Raw genomic sequence first — 21,670 nt, 5'->3', positions numbered from 1 at the left:
AATGACTAACATAAAAATGGACAGGACAAATATAGATATCAGAATAGATGTGCATTAAGGCTGGAGCACCATCACGAATCTCAAAAGCACCCTCAGTGGTTTAATTCTGTGACTGAGCATGCTGGTGTCGAAGCTCACCGGCATCAACCATAAAAAAAACCCCATATCGGTCAACCACTAATTTTCATCTTTCTGATTTCATCAATCAAATAAATATCTTTTGATCTCTACTAAAAAATACACCAGTAATTAATAACAATAATGGAAGGTCATGGCATAAATAAAACCATTATTCACATATTTTACATATATTTCACGCAGATTCGGAGAACAGATCCTGTTCCAGTGTGTTTTATGATTGTTGATGGGATATTTCATCCATTTGTATTTTAGATGTTCCACGAGATGTTGTGGTGACCCTTAATCCATCTGTTGAAATATTGGAGGGAGATTCAGTGACTCTGAGCTGCAGCAGTGACTCAAACCCTCCTGCTCTGATCTTCAGCTGGTTTAAAGGAGGAGAGTATGCTGGATCTAGAAGAATCTACATCATCTCAAAGATCAGCTCTGATCACAGTGGAGAATACAAGTGCAGATCCAAAAATAAACATGGACTGAGATACTCTGATGTTGTGAAGCTTAATGTGATGTGTAAGTGATGCTGGTGCAAGAACTGAGAACAGATCCTTTAGTTCCAGTGTGTTTTGTGATTGTTGATGGGATATTTCACTCATTTGTATTTTAGATCCTCCAAAGAGCGTCTCAGTGTCCATCAGTGCGTCTGGTGAAATAGTGGAGGGAGATTCAGTGACTCTGAGTTGCAGCAGTGACTCAAACCCTCCTGCAGAAATCAGCTGGATTAAAGGGGAAAAGTATGTAAGATCTGGAAGAATCTACAGTATGTCAAAGATCAGCTCTGATCACAGTGGAGAATACAAGTGCAAGTCCAGAAACAAACATGGAGAGAAAGACTCTGATGCTGTGATGCTGAATGTGATGTGTAAGTGATGCTGGTGCAAGAACTGAACAGATCCTTTAGTTCCAGTGTGTTTTATGATTGTTGATGGGATATTTCATCCATTTGTATTTTAGATGCTCCATGAGATGTTGTGGTGACCCTTAATCCATCTGCTTAAATAGTGGAGGGAGATTCAGTGACTCTGAGCTGCAGCAGTGACTCAAACCCTCCTGCTCTGATCTTCAGCTGGTTTAAAGGAGAAACATTTCTGAAATCTGGTGACACCTACAGCATCACTAACATTAAGTCTGAAGCCAGTGGAAACTATTATTGCTCTGCAAGAAATAAACATGGATCTCAGGCATCTGCTGCTGTGACTGTGAATATCATGTGTAAGTCTGCCTTTATTTTTGATCAAATCTGGTTGATTATTTGCTCAACTATTTGTTTTACTGTATGCATTTTCACACTTTTTGTTTTTTTAGATCCTCCACAGAACATCTCAGTGGTCATCAGCATATCTGGTGAAATAGTGGAGGAAGATTCAGTGACTCTGAGCTGCAGCAGTGATTCAAACCCTCCTGCAGAAATCAGCTGGTTTAAGGAGGATGAAACTTTAGCTGTTGGATCTGGACAGAGTTTCAGTGCACTACACAGTGGACGTTTCTATAGGAGGATCTTTGTTGACATCTTTGTACGCATGCGCGAGTGGTTGTGTGGCAACAAAACAAACAGTATGGCGGGCTGTAAAGACGCGACGAGCACTTTCAAGAGAGTTAGCGGGCGAAATCCACAATATATAAGCACTTTAACATCTGAAGACCGGAGGAGGTTTGGAGAGAAGCTCAAAATTTGTATTGGTGACAAAATTGAAGTTATTCAAAGCCCATATGAGATCTGGGATGACAAAAAACGTTGGTCCGACTCGCCGGTGTCTTGGCCACCAATCTGCTGGGGAGACATTTATTCTTATTTAATAGAAACCCCTGGACCCTTCACTCATGAAAGATTAAAGGCTTTCAAAAGTCTGGAGGCCTATGATTATTTTGTTTCTCGTAAAGTAGGGCCGATCTTTTCTGTCAAACAGAAAGCAGTGATCGTGCTAAAAGCAGAGGTTAGACCTGGCCAAGCAGAGTCACAGCGTGATTCGCATCTCCCGTGGGTGATCGCCAAAGAGAACGGCGAAATAATCACCGCTCACTGCGACTGCAAAGCCGGGTAAGTCTTCATTGATCAGTGTTCTTACTTATTTATTGAAAATGTAGTGACTGTTGTACCAATTCAGTTGTGTTCAGTGTGAGACTTTCAATGGCATCTGTACTATGGTGAAATAGCCCATTTTGATGTGAGGAACATAGTCTGGGTGCTGTGGATCGCGGTTTGGGACACCTGAATCAGAACGCGAAAACATATGACTCGGTTGATTTGACTCAGTTTTATTTTTTCAATCTTCTATAAATACATAGTCACTAAGACTTACCATGAACAAAATGAGCCTCACAAACTCGATCAGAAGCTGCAGGAATCCAGGCTTTCTTGGAGCGTCAGGTTCAATCGCCTAATTGCACGCAACCATTTCTTTCGTTTTTCGCGATCCTTTTCGGAGGGAATTCGAAAAACTTTTATCAGGCCCCAACGAGCCGCATAATCGACCACACAGCAAGAGTGAACCATCCTCTTCTCTAAATCCTCATCCAAACGTGCAAAACAATCAAATTACAGGTATCTAGCGGTGTTTCCTGCCACACGATTCCCATGATGCAACGCGACAAACGTAAACAATGACGTCACAAAAGATCCGCCTATTGTGAGGCTCAGAATCAACATGGATCTCAGAGATCAGCGTCTGTTTCAGTCTCTGTTAAAGGTATTCTGTATAAACAGACTCTTTGAGTTTCATCTGTCTCTGGTGTGAAATGATCTTCATAAACATGTTGTTTCAGGGGTTCAGAGAGCTGCTCTGCACACAGTTACTGGGATTGCGACGGGATGTGGAGGATTGATCTTCATCTTCATCATCATCATCATTGTGTTCATATGGTGAGTGAAGTTTGTCTGGACACTAAATGTAAGTCTTTTCGGTAAATTTAAAACATCTACAAACTTGATCTCACATCTAGAGTAGATTGACTTTTTCTTTCTTTTTTTTTTTTGTATTTTTTATTTATTTGATGTATTTTAACACATTTTTAATAGTTTTCTCCTGTTTTTAGTAGAAAGAGGAGGAGAGACGGTGGAAGTGAAGATGTGAATCAAAAGCAGGCGAGTCAGCAAACACATGCCTCCATCTTCAACTGCAATGTTTGATGATATTGTTGCACTGAAGTATAAATAAAATGCTGTATCTGAAATCTTTCTCTACAGACGGCTGACTCGAGTGATGATACATACACAGCTCTGGATCCAGTGTCCAGAACATCTGCTGACATTTACAGCACGATCAGAGTCAGTGAATGTCTCAAACACTCTTTACTCTCACATTCAGCAGACCCACATAAACACAGGCTGTTTTCTTCATCTGTCTCTCCCAGTCTGGTGACTCCAGAGCTCCTGATGAAACCTACACGGCTCTGGAGCTTCAGTCCAGATCTTCTGAATATGAGACTCTAGCAGGAGCTTCAGCAGATCCTCATTAAACTCTCCTCACAGTGTTACCACTCACATGGAAATACTCAGTAACTCATAAATATCATATTTGATGCTTATTTCATTATCAATAACTTTCTTAAACCTCCTTGAAGTAACTGTGTATACTGTAATCGAGCTTATAACATTCTGCAGAATTGTTTTTTTTTTTTAGTCAAAGAGTTAAAGTTAATAAGATAATTAAGAGACTAATTAAATTATGATTGTGCATTAGTGATGAACACCTGCTGTTACTGAGAATTATAGAGGATCAGATGTTGCTGTTTTATTGGATAAAATGATACCACCATCATGGAGATCAGTGCTTGCTTTAGTTGGGCTCTTGACCCTTGACTTTTTGTGTTAGATCTCTCTCTGTAACACTGCATGTGTTGTTGTAAAGCAGAGATATCAGTGTTGTGCAGTGAACAACTGTTAGTTGTTTTCATATGATGAGATAACCATCAAGTGCTGACCTGTTTACAACCTATGTAAACAAATGTAAACAAATTTTTATGTAAACAAAAAGGGACAATTTTATTTATATGTTCAGGTTTTGAATAACCAATCCTGTGAAACTACAGTATGCAATGAAAGTACTGCTGTAATAGTTACAGTGAATTAATTTTATATCTATGTAATGCATTTAAATATTTAAACTCCAGTAATATTTAGACACACACAGACATCAAGAACCAGCATATGAATCTCAACAATGGTGACAATCAACAAAATGCTTCATGCTGCAATGCATGCTGGGTAACACCATAGTAAAAACTCCCATCAGTATGAATAATTATTATCACCACTGTTGAGGATCGTATTATAAGTGTTAATGTCTAAAAGCCTGAGCAACATAGTTTTTCCCCAATATTTAAGCATTAAAATGGTATTTGTTTAAAGGGGTGGTGTACTTCTTTTTTTCTTTGCTTGATTGTGTTTATGGGGTGCAATATAACATGTCTTTGTGTTTCGTTTGTTAAAAAACACCTTATTTTTCATATATTTCACCTTTATTGTAAGCCGCTTTCTCCTCTGTCGTTTGAACGACCGGTTGACTTCCTGATTCTATGAAACCACTCCCTCAGAAACAGGCAATGGGCTCAGATTGGTCAGCTGGGCCGATGTGTTTTGTGATTGGCTAAACTGCGTACTGCACATTGTCTGGAAACTTCACTCCCATTACCTTCACGGGTGACCGCTGCATGTGCTCCGGTTAAATGTAAATAATGGTGTCAATATTGCCGTATCAGTTTGAGCCAGAATTAGACCCAGAAAGCGGTAATGAAGAGAGTCAAGCAGAACTTCCGCAAGCACGGCTCTTACAAACGTTTCTGAATGGAAGTTTGCTGTTGTGATTACATATCAATTTTTGAAGTTTGTACACGTTTGTCTTATACACACGAAACAGCATTTAACTAACTGGCTACTAAAGCCAGCATTGGCATTTGTTTACGTCCTTGATAAAACTAAAACATTACGTCTAAAATTATACATGCAAATACATTTAAAATTATGAAATCTTACTTACAGGTTGTGGCCCAACTGCTGCCTCTGTTTTTAAAGTTGGAACTGCTCCATGTTTTAGTGTGAATCCGGCATTGAACTCGTGTAGATTCTGGAAGCTGTCTTTCGTAAAATGCACAGCACAGAGAGCTAAATTACGATTGTAATTGTCAGGAACATGATCAAACATAAATTTTAACCATTGCTGACGAACTACAGCATCCGTAGGAAGCCCGAACGCAGAAGACCTGACAGCTGGGTGAAAATAACACCGTTTCGACGGCATGGCTACAACTCTCCACTATAACTCTTCCTCTTCGACAAAGCCGCAGAACATGGCCTTGCCCCCTTTTTTGCATGTTCCGGAGGAAGGGGTTTGATGGGTATTTTACGTATGCAACCCGGTAAGTATCTCGTTGTAGTCCCATAGGAGTCATTGTTGTAGGCATTAAACTTCCTGATTTTTAAAAGACGATATCTACACTTACATTGAACTTTCAGCGCCTCAACTTTGCAGATACTGTTCATGCACCAACAGCAACATTACACACTATTTAAAATGAAAAAAGTGAAATCGCCGTAAATCACCCCTCTAATAGTGAATTTTTGCAGTTCTATAACAGCTGACTGTCAGTCAATAAACCAAAGACAAACATCTTCATGATGAACATTCAAGGGACATAAAAGCCAAAAGTGTAAACTCATCTGTTTCCTCAATCTTTTAATTCAGCAACACGCAAATATTTGTTGTGAAGCAATATTGCAGTCACTTAAAAGCAATCCATTTTCCGTTATTAAAAGGGCCAAGCAAACTAAAGCAAACACTGATCTCCATGATGGTGGCATCATTTTAACCAATAAAACAACAACATCTGATCCTCTGTAATTCTCAATAACAACAGGTGTTCATCACTAATGCACAGTCATCATTTAATTAGTCACTTAATTATCTCATTAACTTTAACTCTTTGAGGACTTGAGATTTGACTTGAGACTCGTTTGTGACTTGAAAGGAATGACTTGGTTCCTCCTCTGGTGAAATCAGCTGCTGAGTTCATGGGTGGAATAAACAAAATAATAGTATAATAGTACACTGTAAAACCCAACAGTTAGGGTAACTCAAACCGTTTGAGTAAACCGATTGCATTAAAAACCTGAAAAGTTAGGTTAACTCAAACCGTTTGAGGAAACTTATTGTCTTAAAATATTTAAGTTTTTAAAAACTAATAGTAATGAGTACTCTGAACTTTTTTTCAGTTGAGTTCATTAAATAAGATATATGCCCAACAAGTCACGGTAACTCAAACCGTTTGAGTAAACCAACTGCCTTAAAAACCAAAGTTAGGTTAACTTGAAACTTGAAACTTATTGCCTTAAAACATTTAAGTTTTTAAAACTAACAATTATGAGTGCGCTGAACTTATTTCAGTTGAGTTCAGTTAAGTGATTAATTAAGTGCTGATTGAGCATTAGTGATGAACACCTGCTGTTAACAAACAGAATCACTGAAGAAAAGAGAAACACAAGAACAACAACTGACTTCAGCCATAGCCTTAGATGAAATCAACTGAAATAAAATACATTAACTCTCAAAATCTGATTAAACAACCCCACAAACAGCATCACCAGCTCCACTTATTAATAACCAGACTGACTTTATTTCTGTCAGACATCTACAGAAGATCTTATTGAGAATTAACTAAGGTTTAGATGTTGATTTGTTTCATTTGAAGTAACCATGTTAGAGATCAGTGTCTGCTTTAGTTGGGCTCTTGACCCTTGACTTCTATGTTAGTTGTTTTTTTTTTTCTTCTGGTTGTTGTAGTCATTTGTTCCTCGAACATATTTGTTGTAACTCAAAAGCCCAGAGAAAATTATCGGTAGTTGGTTGTTATATATTTACAATGATGAGTTCATGGGTGGAATAAACATATGGCAGGACTTTTACTTTCTGGCCCCTGGACTATCCACCTCTATCTGAAATATATCTGCTTGTTTTACACTCTTTGGCCACCAGGTGGTATTGTGAGCAAATGAAGCCTCCAGAAATTAACTCAATGAACCAAGCTTAATGCTTCATGAAGCTTCATTTCACCATCACTACAGTTCAGTTAAATATTTACTCTTCTTATAGATAACACCTGCTGTTAACAAGCAGAATCACTGAATGAAAGAGAAACAAGAACTACAACTGACTTCAGCCACAGCCTTAGATGAACTCAACTGAAATACAAGACATTATTAAATCTCTGAAGATCTGATTAAACAACTCCACAAACAGCATTACCAGCTTCACACATTACAATTTGACTTCATTTCTGTCATATGTCTACAAAAATTATTTGAGAATTAACAGAAGTTTAGTTGTTTTATTGAAAACGTTTTGTTTGATCTCACCATTGTGGCGGTCAGGGTTTGCTTTAGTTGGGCTCTTGACCCTTGATTTTTAATTTTAGTTTTTTTCTGGTTACTGTAATTGCGTTAGTAAAGCATATTTGTTATAATTTTTTTGTCTCGTTTCTCAATATCAAAGCATTATGGTGGTATTTGTTTACCTGGCAGGGGAGACACCATGATCAAGAAGGCGGTTGACCAAGGGCTAGAGTATTGAGGATTTATTGACCCCACTTCAAAGCCTTTTGACGATTTGTTTTTCCTCTTGGGGATTTGAGAGCAAGAATGGCGGTGCAAGGACAACGACGGAATGCTGCAAGATTCTTGTTATTGGAGGATTTGGAAATGGACCGTTTGACATTTAGCAGAAGGATACTGCAAAGTGAATTGGGATTTAATCCTTCCCAGCTGGTCTTCGGAAAACTTTTGAAGTGATATTTACTACCCTGTTGCTATATGAACAATGTCTGGAAAGATTTCAAAGAAAGAAGAATGAGTCTGCTTGTTTTCAAAAGATTGATTTGATTCCTTCGGCTGAGAGAGAACTCAGAATTGTGACTGTGGTGATGTTTTCAGAGAGGATTAAACTTGAGGATATTTCTACATGGCTTTCATTGCATTGTTCAGTTACAAAAGCCTTTCAAATTAAAGATGTAGATGGAGTCAAGACAGGAGCCTCAAGATTCCATGTTCGTTTGAGAACTAACGAGAAAGGTGAGCTCTCCCACCTGCCATCCATGATCCAATTAGGCTCGATTAGAGGCTTTGTGTTCTACAATGGCCAACCTAAGGAGTGTAGGAAATGTGGATCTTTGAGCCATCTGGCAGCCCAATGTGACAATGTCTTTTGTAGAAATTGTAAAAACCATGGCCACATTTCAAAAGCTTGCACTGCACCTATGAAGTGTAATTTGTGTGGGGCAACTAATCATAGATTTCGGGACTGTCCATCAGCTTATGTAAATAAAGCTTGTCAGCGAATTGGGGCGACCCAGGAAGGGAAGATAAATCTCCCTGAAGTACTGGAGACGGAGGAGGACTTTTTCAGTGATTGTCTGCCTTTAGTACCAGTCACTATGGAGGAACAGTGTGTGGGAGTAACTTTGACACAATCCTTATCCTCAAACCCAGTTGAAGAGGATGTAGGAGTGTTCAGGAGGGAAAAGTGATGTAGAATCTAAAAAAACCGTTCCACTGGAGCTTGAGTTACATCAAGAGTTGAACGAGCTTGACTCTCTCACAGAGTTCCACCTTTTGGGTCTACCCTCATCAAAGCTGAATTCTCAGTCCTTAAATCTTACTAGATGCCTTGGCGTCACTTCCAACATCGTTGCCCCTATTGTCAGACTCCTCTTCACCAGGAGATATGGTAGAGGAAGTAAGAAGTCCTTCCCCAATCACCAGAGTCTCGCATGGAATACAAGACCAGGAGGATTCATCGGATCGGTCATCCTTATCTTCTAACTCAACTCCCTTTCTTGATTCTAGTGAAATGTCTGCCTTTTCTTCCACAACGCAAATGAACAAAGAATTAATTCCAGAAGGAACAGAGACGCAGAATAGAAAGAAAAAGAGGAAAAGATTGAAGAGGAAAATTGAGTCACCCTAAGGACAGTTTCCTCTCCCTCCCTCTCTCTCCTTTTGGACTGAATGACCTCACTATCTGTAGCCTCAATCAATACAAGAGGTATCATGGACCTGGTAAAATGTACTTCGGTTTTTTCATATTTGTATAATGCAGGCCACAATATTTGTCTACTTCAGGAATGTAATATTCCTTTTAAACATGACTACAACAATTTAGAGGATAGGTGGATATATGGTCAATCAGTGTGGTCTGGGGATAATAGTAATAGGTCTTCTGGTGTATGTATACTTTTGAAGGGTAATTCCTTAAAAGTTCTTAAAACACAAGAGGTTATAAATGGGAGATTAATATATGTGGATGTAAAATTTAGTAATTTCTGTTTTCGAGTGATTAATGTATATTTTCCGACGGATCTACAAGGTAGAAAGGAAGTTTTGAAAGCACTGCCACCTTTATTGATTTGTGGGAAAGAGATAATATTAGGAGGGGATTTTAATTGTCCTTTAAGTCAGAATGATCGAAAGTCTAGTTCAAACGTTTCATTGGATTCAAGCTCTCAAGATTTAATCAACTTAGTAAAAGATTTTGGTTTAGTATATACTTTTAGAATTAAACACCTGGTCTAATGGGCATAGCTTTTCCAGAATCGACTTTCTTTTATTTCGTTTATTTCACCGCAAGTAACAGTATTGAATTCGGGGACAAACGCAACTTTTTTCTCTGACCACGCTAAAGTGGATGCTGAGTTAAGTTTTGGAGGAATAAGAGCGAAAGGTATTGGGTTATGGAAATTAAATACTAGTTTATTGGACAATCAGGAAGTTGTAGACCGATATAAAGAAAAATTTATTCAGTGGAAAAGTTTACAGCCATTATATGAATCGGTTGGTGAATGGTGGGAAGATTTTAAAGTTAGAACAAAAAAATTCTTTATAAGAGAGGGTAGAAATATTAAAAGGAAAGAAGGTTTTGTATGTAAATTATATCAAAAGAAATTACAACAATTCTATATTATGGCCCGCTCTGGTTTTAACGTGGTAGATGATATTATGAGACTGAAAAAGAGAATTTCGAACATTTATGCAGACCAAAGTAGGAGTTTTATTATAAGAAGTAGAATACAACATATTGAGTCAAATGAAAAGTGTACCCGATACTTTTTTAGGAAAGTTTTACGGTCCAAGACTGATATAGAGGAACTAAAAAACCAAGATAATGAAGTCATAAGTGAAACAGAAGATTTAATATCATATATCCATTCCTTTTATCAAAACCTTTACTCTGAAAAGAAAATGGATGAAAGTGTTATGGGTGATTTCCTTTTTGGAAGGGTGCACTGTAAAAAATTGCTGTAAAATTTACAGTAACTTACTGGCAATTTTGGTTGCCAGTAAGACTGTAAATTTACAAGAGTACTGTAAATCAATAATTACAATTGTACTGTAAAAATACAGCAAACTCTTGCATGCTGTAAAATTGTTATGATGGTGTGTAAACATTTGGTAAACTTATTTCATTTGATTCTACTAAGAAGGAACATTTCTTAATATAAAACTGCAAACACTTAATTTGTAACAGTAAAGTTACTAAAAACATGACTTTAACTCAAATCGTTGCAGTTTATCATCAGCTATAGCACACATGCATGTGGTAAATCACTTAAAGAGATCATTACTGTATCAGCAACTCTACAGTTACTGTCTTTAAATAAAGCAGCAGAACATCAGTGTTTGTGGCTCATCATTGACTGAAGCACAGGCTCTACTCTCCACCACAATGGTGATCCACAAAACTAAATTAAACTAACAGATCTCTCTTGTGCAAAATAATACAGTTCAGTTAAATATTTACTCTCCTTATAGATAACACCTGCTGTTAACAAGCAGAATCACTGAATGAAAGAGAAACAAGAACTACAACTGACTTCAGCCACAGCCTTAGATGAACTCAACTGAAATACAAGACATCATTAAATCTCTCAAGATCTGATTAAACAACTCCACCAACGGCATTACCAGCTTCACACATTACAATTTGACTTTATTTCTGTCATATGTCTATAAAAATTATTTGAGAATTAACAGAAGTTTAGTTGTTTTATTGAAAACATTTAGTTTGACCTCACCATCGTGGCGGTCAGGGTTTGCTTTACTTGGGCTCTTGACCATCAAACTCTAATCTTAGCTTTTTTCTGGCTGCTGTAACTGTGTTTGTAAAGCGCATTTGTTGTAGCATGAAAAGCCAGAAAAATTTGTGATAATGTGCTTTTGATTGATTATTGATAATGATATAATCATTATCTAGAGACCTGATTCACTGATCTCATTCTGAGGCTGAAGTCAAGTCCAATTTCTGAAAAGCCCTGGAGTAGATGGCTTGCCCAAAGAATTTTATGAAAAATTTTGGGAGGAGTTGAGCGAGACGATGATGAAAATGTTTAAAGAGAGCTTTAGTTTAGGTGTACTCCCCCCAACATTGAGAGAAGGTATTGTGTCCTTGTTATTTAAGAAAGGAGATAAATCTGGCCTAAGGAATTGGCGCCCTTTGTCCTTGCTGGGCACGGACGTGAAGATATTGTCAAAAGCAATTTTTTTTAGACTCCAACCCAGCATGGGAGGTCTAATTGGGAATGAACAAACATGCGGGGTAAAGGGTAGATCCTTACATCAGAATTTATTATTAATAAGAGATTCCTTCCTTTACTCACAGGACCGTAGATTGCCTTTATGTGTGGTGGGATTGGACCTGGAAAAGGCCTTCGACAGCATAGACCATCTTTTCTTACGGAAAATGTTACAGAATTACGGTTTGGGGGATTCAATTCTTAGATGGATCAATTTATTATATACTGGATGTCAGAGTCGTATATTGGTGAATGGCCATCTATCACCACATGTGAGTGTTCGTTCAGGAGTGAGACAGGGATGTGGTTTATCTCCCTTACTCTTTGTACTAGCCATAGAACCATTAGCTCAAGCTATTAGGCAGAGTTCAGAATTGAAAGGATTATCAATACCAGGGAGTTCAGGCAAGGAAGCAATGTTATCACTTTATATGGACGACATTACTTTGCTGCTTTCGAATAACCATTCAGTAGAAAGAGCACTACAGTTATGTGAGCGTTTTACATTGGCGACTGGTATGAAAATTAATAAAAGCAAAAGTGAGATTTTATACCTAAATTGGATAGAACCCAAATTAAATGGTCTGAAAATCCAAGATAAAACCATTAAAATACTAGGGATAGTGTGGGGTAGAGATATGGAAGAAAGGAATTGGAATCCCAGGATACAACAAATAGAGTGGAAAATAAAACAGTGGGAGGAAAGAAACCTTAGTTTTAGAGGCAAAGTGTTAATAATCAATGCAGAGATTATAGCATCTCTTACTTTTGTCGCAGCAACCTTGCCAGCCCCAAGATGGTTTTTAAGTACAGTAAAGAAAAAGATTTTTCGGTTCTTATGGAATTCTAATCAGGAGAGGTTGAAACGAGAAATTGTATGCAGAAAAATCGAGAAAGGAGGATTAGCGGTCCCCGATGTGCAAGCTAAACTGGAGGCTATGGTTCTTATTCCTGTATTGAAATCTTGCCTAGACGATGAAGTGGCTAATTATAGTAGTTTTTTTGTGAGGTTTTGGGTAGGCCGACAAGTGGGGAGATTGTGGAATAAGAGAATGCCTCAAAATACACCCTATGCAGAAACTAGACCGGCTATGTATAATAGAATAATGCAGATGTTAAAGAGAGCATCTTGGTCAAACATTCCGATAGGGAGTTTAAATAGACAGCTGGTGGAGGAGAGGCTATCCTCATCTGTACTTAAAATGACTCCAATAGGTCGTCTCATTAAATCAGAATGTATTACGGTTTGGAGAAATGTAAACGATGTTTTTTTGTTTAATGTCCATAAAGATATTGCTTGGCAAACTGTACAAAACTGTTTACCCACTCGGGCTTTCTTGAAGAGGAGAGGTTGCTCTCGCCTTTCTCTGTGTCCTAGAGCAAACTGTGGAGAAGAAGAGACAATAAGACACTGCTTATGCCCAGAGGGTTTGGGATTTTATTTGATTATGGTTACATAAGGTGTACAGAATGCCAAGTGAAGGTGATATTTGGTATGGAGAATTGTAAAAGGTTAATTGTGAAAAATGGATTCGGTGGTGGGTAATTATAAATGTTTTTAAAGAAGCACTATGGAAATCTAGGAATATATGTGTTTTTCAAAGATATGAGATCCCAGTGAAATCAGTAATTACATCAAGTTTAAAAGGTATAGGGGATTATATTCTAAGAGACGGGCAGAAATTACCAGCCAATGTAACCGATAAGCTACAGAACATACCAAATGTCCCTCCTTTTGAGATGGTCCTGAAAATTGGTTAATTCTTGGAAATGTTTAAAGACCAAAAGGGTAACAAATCGATTCAATTATATGGTTGTAAGATATGTATTTATAAAATAATTTTTCTTTTTGTCTTGTAATGTGATATAAAGGAAATAATAAAATAATAATAAAAAATATATATATATTTGTTATAGCAAGAAAAGCCAAGAAAATTTATGATTATGTGCTTTTGATTGATTACTGATGATAATGTAATCATTATCTAGTGGCTTGATTCACTGATCTCATTCAGAGGCTGATCTTTAAAGACATGGAGTGGATTTTTTGTTAGTTTGGTGTTGTTTACAATTGTTATATGACCCTGAATGAGATGACAAACTGCTACTGAAGAATTTTAAAAATGTCTCATGCACAAAACGTTTAATACTACGGAAAGCATTTAGACACACACAGACATCAAGAATCAGCGTATGAATCTAAACAATGGTGCAATGCATGCTGGGTATCAGCACAGTACAAAACTCGAGAAGGGTATAACTGCAGCCTGGAGATCTCAAAATAGGGGCGGGAACTCCAAAACGGGGTGGGAGCTCCAAAATAGGGCGTGGCTTCCTCCCATTGACAGACAGGCACATGACACGCATGCGCAATTTTTTCTCCCAATCAACTTCAGTGCAAACTCCGCCCCACAGCTGATTCTAAAGATTTTATTGGTTGTGTCAATCACAGTGTTAATTTAAATTTCCTACACTATGCAACAAAAAATGCTAACCCCTAAACCTACCCCACACCTGACCCTAACCTTAACCAGTGAAATTCGGCTTTAAAGAAAGTTGCAGTTCAGGAGATAAGCAGTTAATAAGATTATGTGATATGAGATTGTCGAGCCGGGCCATTCATAACTCCCCAACCAGACCTCACCGGACAATGGCACCTTTTTAGTTACACCCAACGTCCATCCTACCCCGGGACACCGTTGATTAAAACAAAGCGATAGAGTAAAATCTTTCCCCTGCGCTGCGCTGGGACGGCTCGCATAAGAGCTCGTGGGTGATTCTCGTTTATATCATGAAGCAGAGGTTCAAACACCACTGACCACGAGCTTTGGGCTCTGCTCTCACCGAGAATATTGATTTATAAAGCATATTTTATTTTAGATATACTAGAAACAATGTTTAATTTATGAAGTGTTATTTTGAAATGTAAATTAATAACAATTGACTGAAGCCAGAGCTTTTGGAGTACACGCCCCATTTAGGAGATCTCCAGTCTGCAGTTATACCTACTTGGGCTGCTGAGTTCATGGGTGGAATAAACACATGGCAGGACTTTTACTTTCTGCTCCCTGGACTTTAAACCTCTGTCTGTAATAGATCTGCTTGTTTTACACTCTTTGACCACCAGGTGGTATTGTGAGCAAATGAAGCCTCCAGAAATTAACCCTTTTGTGAACCAAGCTTAATGATTCATGAAGCTTCATTTCACCACCACTAGTATGCACATTGGTACACTGTGTGTCTGTATCTGTCTGTGTGTGTGTCTGTCTGCGTGTGTGTGTCAGCCCCAATTGTAAGTCGCTTTGGATAAAACGTTGCCTTGGAATTATAAGCTTCTATCTGCATTCTGAGTGGTTTTGAGATATTGAGCTTCAAAGTTTTTGCATTCCATATAGCAAAAATGATATGGGGAACAAGTCTCTTTCCTACATGAAAATGACAGAGACCCTAAATGTATTCTAAATGTACATCAAAACTCTCACATTTTTAAATGGGGATTTTTGGAACAGGTCAAATGCAGATAGGACCTTCTAATTCTAAAAAGTCATTTTCCGCTTGGAATTATAAGGTTCTAGCCTGGTAATACCAAACTCTAGTGATGGTGAAATGAAGCTTCATGAAGCATTAAGCTTGGTTCACAAAAGGGTTAATTTTTGGAGGCTTCATTTGCTCACAATACCACCTGGTGGCCAAAGAGTGTACAACAAGCAGATATATTTCAGACAGAGGTGGATAGTCCAGGGGTCAGAAAGTAAAAGTCCTGCCATATGTTTATTCCACCCATGAACTCAGCAGCTGATTTCACCAGAGGAGGAACCAATCAGATGTTGATGTAATATAATATAAAATAATACCACCATCATGGAGGTCAGTGTTTGCTTTAGTTGGGCTCTTGACCCTTGACTTCTTGTCAGATTTCTCTCTGCAGCGATGCATGTGCTGTTATAATGCAGAGAGCGGCTAATAGCTGTTTTGATATGATGAGATAATAATCAGGCACTGACTTGTTTACATCCAAAGTAGCTCTTTTTTTTATTTTGTTACTGTTTATATGTTCAGGTTTTCAAAAACCAACACTGCGAAACTACAGCATGTAATGAAAGTGTTGCTCTAATAATTCTATTGAGTATATTTTAAATCTCTGTAATCCATATAAATATTTGAACTGCAGTACTACTGAGACACACACAGACATCAAGAACCAACATATGAATCTCAACAATGGTGACAATCAACAAAATGCTTCATGCTGCAATGCATACTGGGTAACACCATAGTAAAAACTCACATCATGTACTGCAGCATGAATAATTATTGTCACCATTGTTGAGGATTATATGATAAGTGTTCATGTCTAACAGCCTGAATGATATAGTTCTTTGCTTTTCCAATATTTAAGCATTATGGTGGTATTTATATAACAGGACTTTTTTTGCAGTGTTGTAATCGCTGAATGTTACTCAATAAGCCAAAAAAAAAGACACCTTCATGATGTCCATTTAATTTATTTATCAGCTGAGAGTGTAAGCTCAATTGCTTTATCAAGCTTTTAATTCAACAGTGTGCAAATGTTTGTTGTAAAGCAATATTGCAATTGCTTAAAAGCAAACAGCTTTCAGTTGTTAAAAGGGTCAAGAGCACAACTAAAGCAAACACTGCTCTCCATGATGGTGGCATCATTTTAACCAATAAAACATCAACATATAATCCTCTGTAATTCTCAATAACAGCAGGTGTTCATCACTAATGCACAATCATCATTTAATTAGTCACTTAATTATCTCATTAACTTTAACTCTTTGAGGACTTGGGATTTGACTCGAGACTCGTTTGTGACTTGAAAGGAATGACTTGGTTCTTCCTCTGGTGAATGCCTCTGTCTGTAATATATCTGCATGTTTTACACTCTTTGGCCACCAGGTGGTATTGTGAGCAAATGAAGCCACCAGAAATGAACCCTTTTGTGAATCACTTGGCTGAAAAGTTTAATGCTTCATGAAGCTTCATTTCACCAAACTTCGCTTTGCTTTGTAGACAGAGTCTGGAAGGGCATAACTGACAAGTGTTTACTTTCTCGTGGGCGGGCGCTTGTCTGAAGTTTAAAATCTTTGGTGTACCCATAAGCCAATCACATAATGTTTGGTTATGAAGTAAGTTATGTGCCAGCTCAGCCGCCTCAAACTTCGGCTGTAAACACAGGTATGCGGCGAAAACAAAACCATCGAACGAAATACTGGAGTGAAGATGGCTGTGAACGACTTTAGCAGATTATGTGAAGTAAATCTACGCATCCACGGTACAATTAGTGCATCTAAACTAATATTTGACAGTAGAGACAAACAAGAAAATATTTGCAGCCAACTGTCAAAGTTAGGATTAGTTCTGTTAAACACAGCTCTTAGTTCATTTCGAGTCTGTCGGAAATGCTGAAATTTAATTGCAAGATTTCTGCATGACATGGCAATATTCAAGGACTGGAAAAGAAAGGAGACACTGACCTGTCAAAAGGGTGCCAGTTCGAGCTCGACAGATAAAAGAGACAGAGACCCTCTAAACCTCCATTCAAACCTAAACTACAATCTTAAATTTGGCGCTTAGCGTCTACGTCACGTCTCTCAGCCCGCCCTCTGTTCGTTGGTTGGACGGCTGGTGCGGAGCCGGAGATAATCTGGGAGCTGGTTTGCTATATCAGACAGTACAGAAGCTAACTGAAATTGAGCGGAAGTACGAAGTCTGACGCAGTCAGGCTAATAAGGTTCTATCTTGCAAAACATTAATTGAAGCAACAATTTTCAAGAAATACAAATAGTTTTTTTTATAATTTGTTTTAAAACATAAAATTAGTGTTGTAACAATGTGTCAACATGTATGAGAAAGGTAAATTTAAAGCTTTCTTTATCACATTTATTCTATATTTTAGGATAAATCATTTTTTCTTGGTTAAGTTAGGCACAAAGGGCAATACTAAATATTTTGTTCAGTGCTAATGTTAATTTTAGCTAGGATTATAGTGGGTAATTAAACATTATTGAGGGGGGGAAAAACAATAAAATAAGCATACTTTATTACCGTTTGAAACTTGAAAGGGTTCGATTTGAGCAGATTATTTTACCATCACTGCCATCGTCAGAGCGCATTTCCCCAGTATACATTCAGCATCTGGCTCATATTCACAATCTCAATATATTCTCAAAACTATAGTTTTCAGCATCTTCAAAAACAAAATTTTGATCGCTATTCACCACATCCACCATCAAACGACAGTGACACTTATATGCAGTAATTTCTCTGCAGTAAACCCATTCAAGCCAGTTAAATTTTTGCAGATGATTATTTGTTTTATGCATGTGCTAATTATGAGTGAAAAATCACTTCATCATTATGTTTTAAACAGTGCCACTTTGTGGAATAAAGATGAATTGTACTTATTGATTATGCAGACACCTAATTATTGTTTTTTAATGTTTAATCTTTCCTGCTGTTACGGAGAAGTCCGGCGACATGACAAAGAATGTTGATCCTGATTGGTCCTCTTGCATGCATTCGAAGTGCTGATTGGCTGATTCACAGATAGAACCTTATAGAACCAAGTTAGAGTTCGACTTTGTAGATAGAACCTTTTTGTTTTCTAAATAAAAAGTCCTAAAATGTTCAAAACTTTAAAAAAAAAAAAAAAAAAACATCACACAATGTAAATAAGTTGTCACAGAATAATAATATGCGAACAACTCAATTTTGACAAAAATGTCAGATAGAACCTTATAATTCCAAGGGGATGAAAAGCGTCTGCAAAATGACTAAATGTAAAAATGTAAATGTCAGCGCTGTCAACTGCTTTCAATTGAAAGTAGCTAAAACTGGTAGCTAAATGTCACTAGATGACATCATAATGGCAAATTCACTGATCTATATAAAGATGAATATAGATCAGTGGGCAAGATAAGAACTTAGATAAGGTTTGTCCAAGATTTGTCCCTAAACTTTTGGAAAAAAGTCTCAAAAGGGGTGGGGAAGTCACTAAATCTAGCTAAAAATTGCTAAATTGGCAACAGTGGTGTGTGTGTGTGTATCTTAAATAGTCCTCCTGATATGAAACAGGTGTTAACAGATAATGAGTTCCTGGGAAGAGGGAACCTGGAAAATGTAGTCCGGGGTGAGTAATGAGCTCATGGTCACTCCAGCTGGTCATTGTAACAGTGTAATGTCTACAGAAGCTCTTATTGAGAATTAATAGAGGTTTAGATGTTGGTTTATTTCATTTGAAATCACCATTGTGGTGGGCAGTGCTTCTTGTCTTAACTTTTTTTTTATTTTATTTAAAAAAAATTTTTTTTTGTGGTTCTTGTAACTGTGTGTTTGTAATTGCTTCTCGGCCTTTTGGCTAAGATCTCGCGGTCTGGTCGGACGGTTGGGACAGCGATCGCCTCTTGCAGGACCGTTAGGCTCGTGTGTGGCTTGTCACACGGGTTCTCACTCCTCAAGAGATAAATTGACAAGCGGCTTTTTAATTGGAGACGACTCGCTCTGCGGAGAATCTACTCTTTTTAAGGTAAGAAGGTCTTAACTTATTTATTGTGTTAATTTATTTGTTGCTTTTAGCTAACTTATTGGTTGGTTTTAGCTTATTTATTTTGTTAATTTATTGTCTTTTAGCTGCTGCGTGCGGGTGGTGCCTCCACCATGTCGGCTGCCCGTGCCGGCGTGCGGAGGCACCACAGCATGTGTTTCTTTTTTAAAGAGGTGAATGGCAAGCTCCTGGGGATGTCACGTCTTGACTTCTCCAGGAAGCTAATCCAAAAAACCCTGAATTTTAAACCTGAAGAATTGAATTGTTTGATGACCCTTCCCTGGAACAAAGGCTTTGATGTTAGTTTTAGATCTGCTTCTTTATTGCAAGATTTCTGGCAAAGGTTTGATGTTTGTAAGACCCAGCTCTCCATGTTTTCTGTTGAGAAGCTTTCTGACAATTCACTTAAAACAGTGATTGTTAGAATGTTCAATGAAACAGTGAGTGGAGATTATATTGCTGTATGGCTGGGTAGATTTTGCACGGTTCGCAGTCAACCAGTCAAGGTAGTAGATGAAGACGGTATCTGGAATTGCGCTTGGAGAGTTCCCATCAAACAATGGGAAGATCCAAGCGGATTCCAGGGTCTAAGTCAGATACCTAAGCTAAGAAGTCACAAGATGGCCGCCCCACAAAAAGAACAAACAGAGGAAGAAATGGAGGAGGCAGAGCCCGAGGTTTTGGCGGAAATTCAAACATCCCGCCCTCCTCAGGCATTGGACAAGGAGGATTAAGTGGGGTGGCCACAGAGGCGGAGTCATGTTTGACGTGTGAACAGGGGGAGGAAGCCACTCCCCAACAAGACGACATAGGAAACAAAATGGAGGACAAAGAGGAGGAAACGGCTTCCTCCCTAGAAACAGTTTCAGAAATCAGTGTGGAGGACAGTGGTAGTGAAACTGATTGTTCACTCCCAAATGCTCAAGTGCAGAAAAGGACTGCGAGATCTCCTCTGTTTGAAACGGAGGAGAAAAGGCTGAAGGCATCGCATCGGCTAGATAGTTCCCCACTGGAAGATCTAGACCAGGGCTCCTCAAATCTGGACCTCGAGATCCACTTTCCTGCAGAGTTTAGCTGTAACCCTAATCAAACACACCTGAACATGCTAATCAGTGTCTTCAAGATCATTAGAAAATCACAGACAGGTGAGTTTGATCAGGGTTGGAGCTAAACTCTGCAGTGGATTGGGTAAGATTTGAGGAACCCTGATCTAGACCGCATGTGGCCGGCCGAATCTCCAAATGAAGTTTCTTTTCTGCAAATTAAGCTAAGAACATCGACACCAAAGGAGCCGCAAGATTTTTCCTCTGCAGCACCTGAGGGGTTGGGCACTTTCCCTCCAGATCCCAAATTGTTTGGGGGAGAGGAGGAACAAGTGCTACAAGACACAACCTGATTTTAAATGATACCTCTGTAGTTTTATTCTTTTAAATATGTCTTCTTTTATAGTTCATACCCTTTTTACCCTACTGCTCATGACTCTCACTATCTCCACCATCAATGTGAGAAGTGTGAGATCCCACTTGCGAGCACAAAGTATTTTATCCTTTTTAAAAACCGTTAAATCTGATGTGTTTTTATTGCAAGAGTGTGTTTTACCCTTTTTAAAAAATTACAGGAAGTGGGAGGAGATGTGGACCCAAGGCCCTTCCATTTGGAGCGGGTCAAATTTTAACAGAAATGACGGTCTTGCTATTTTAATTAACAACTCCCATATCTTGGTAAAGGGGAGCACAGTGGTGAGAGACGGGCGGACAATTTTAGTAAAACTGACCTTTTTAGGAAAAGAGTTTAACGTTCTTAATGTATATGGTTTTACGGAAAAAAGGTATGAACTTTTAGAAGACTTGCAGCCCCACATGCTAGGCAGAGTCCCCCTAGTGGTAGCAGGGGATTTTAACTGTGTTGTCCTTTTCCTGTCTTTCTGAGTTAAAACAGAGGATTTTAGGGTGGACAAAACATCGGTTTTATTGCAAGGTTTAGTCAAAGATTTTAAATTAGTATTTAAATAATGTATTTTTACAAGTGACTTCCCGCCAACCGATGCTAGATTAACCCCCCTCTTTTTTTCAGATCACTCTATGCTGTCTTGCACTCTATCACTTCCTGTGGGTGTTACGGTAGGTGGAGGTTTGTGGAAGCTAAACTGCTCCCTGTTAGAAGATGAGGAGGTAGCTAGAAATTACAGGGAGCAGTTTAGCCAATGGCAAACTCTCCAAGACTTCTATGAGACACGAGCACTATGGTGGGAAATGGTTAAAGGACGGACAAAATAGTTTTTTAGCAAGATAGGGAGGGAAAAAAAAGAAAAAGGAAAAAATCGCACGATGGGGCTGCAGAAGCGCTTACAGAGGTATTTTAATCTTTTAAATAATGGGTTTGATTTTAGCGAAGAAATTAAAGAGATAA

General features: G+C 38.3%; 1 pseudogene; it reads left to right on the top strand.

Moving 5' to 3' along the window:
- LOC131546541 (B-cell receptor CD22-like) overlaps nt 1–21,670 on the top strand; it is a 127,875-nt pseudogene that overhangs the window by 89,559 nt on the left and 16,646 nt on the right.

Source organism: Onychostoma macrolepis, chromosome 01 (genome assembly GCF_012432095.1).
Source record: "Onychostoma macrolepis isolate SWU-2019 chromosome 01, ASM1243209v1, whole genome shotgun sequence".
Taxonomy (NCBI): Eukaryota; Metazoa; Chordata; class Actinopteri; order Cypriniformes; family Cyprinidae; genus Onychostoma; species Onychostoma macrolepis.
The sequence above is the reverse complement of the archived record's forward strand: the minus strand, read 5'-3'. Positions and strand labels throughout refer to the sequence as shown.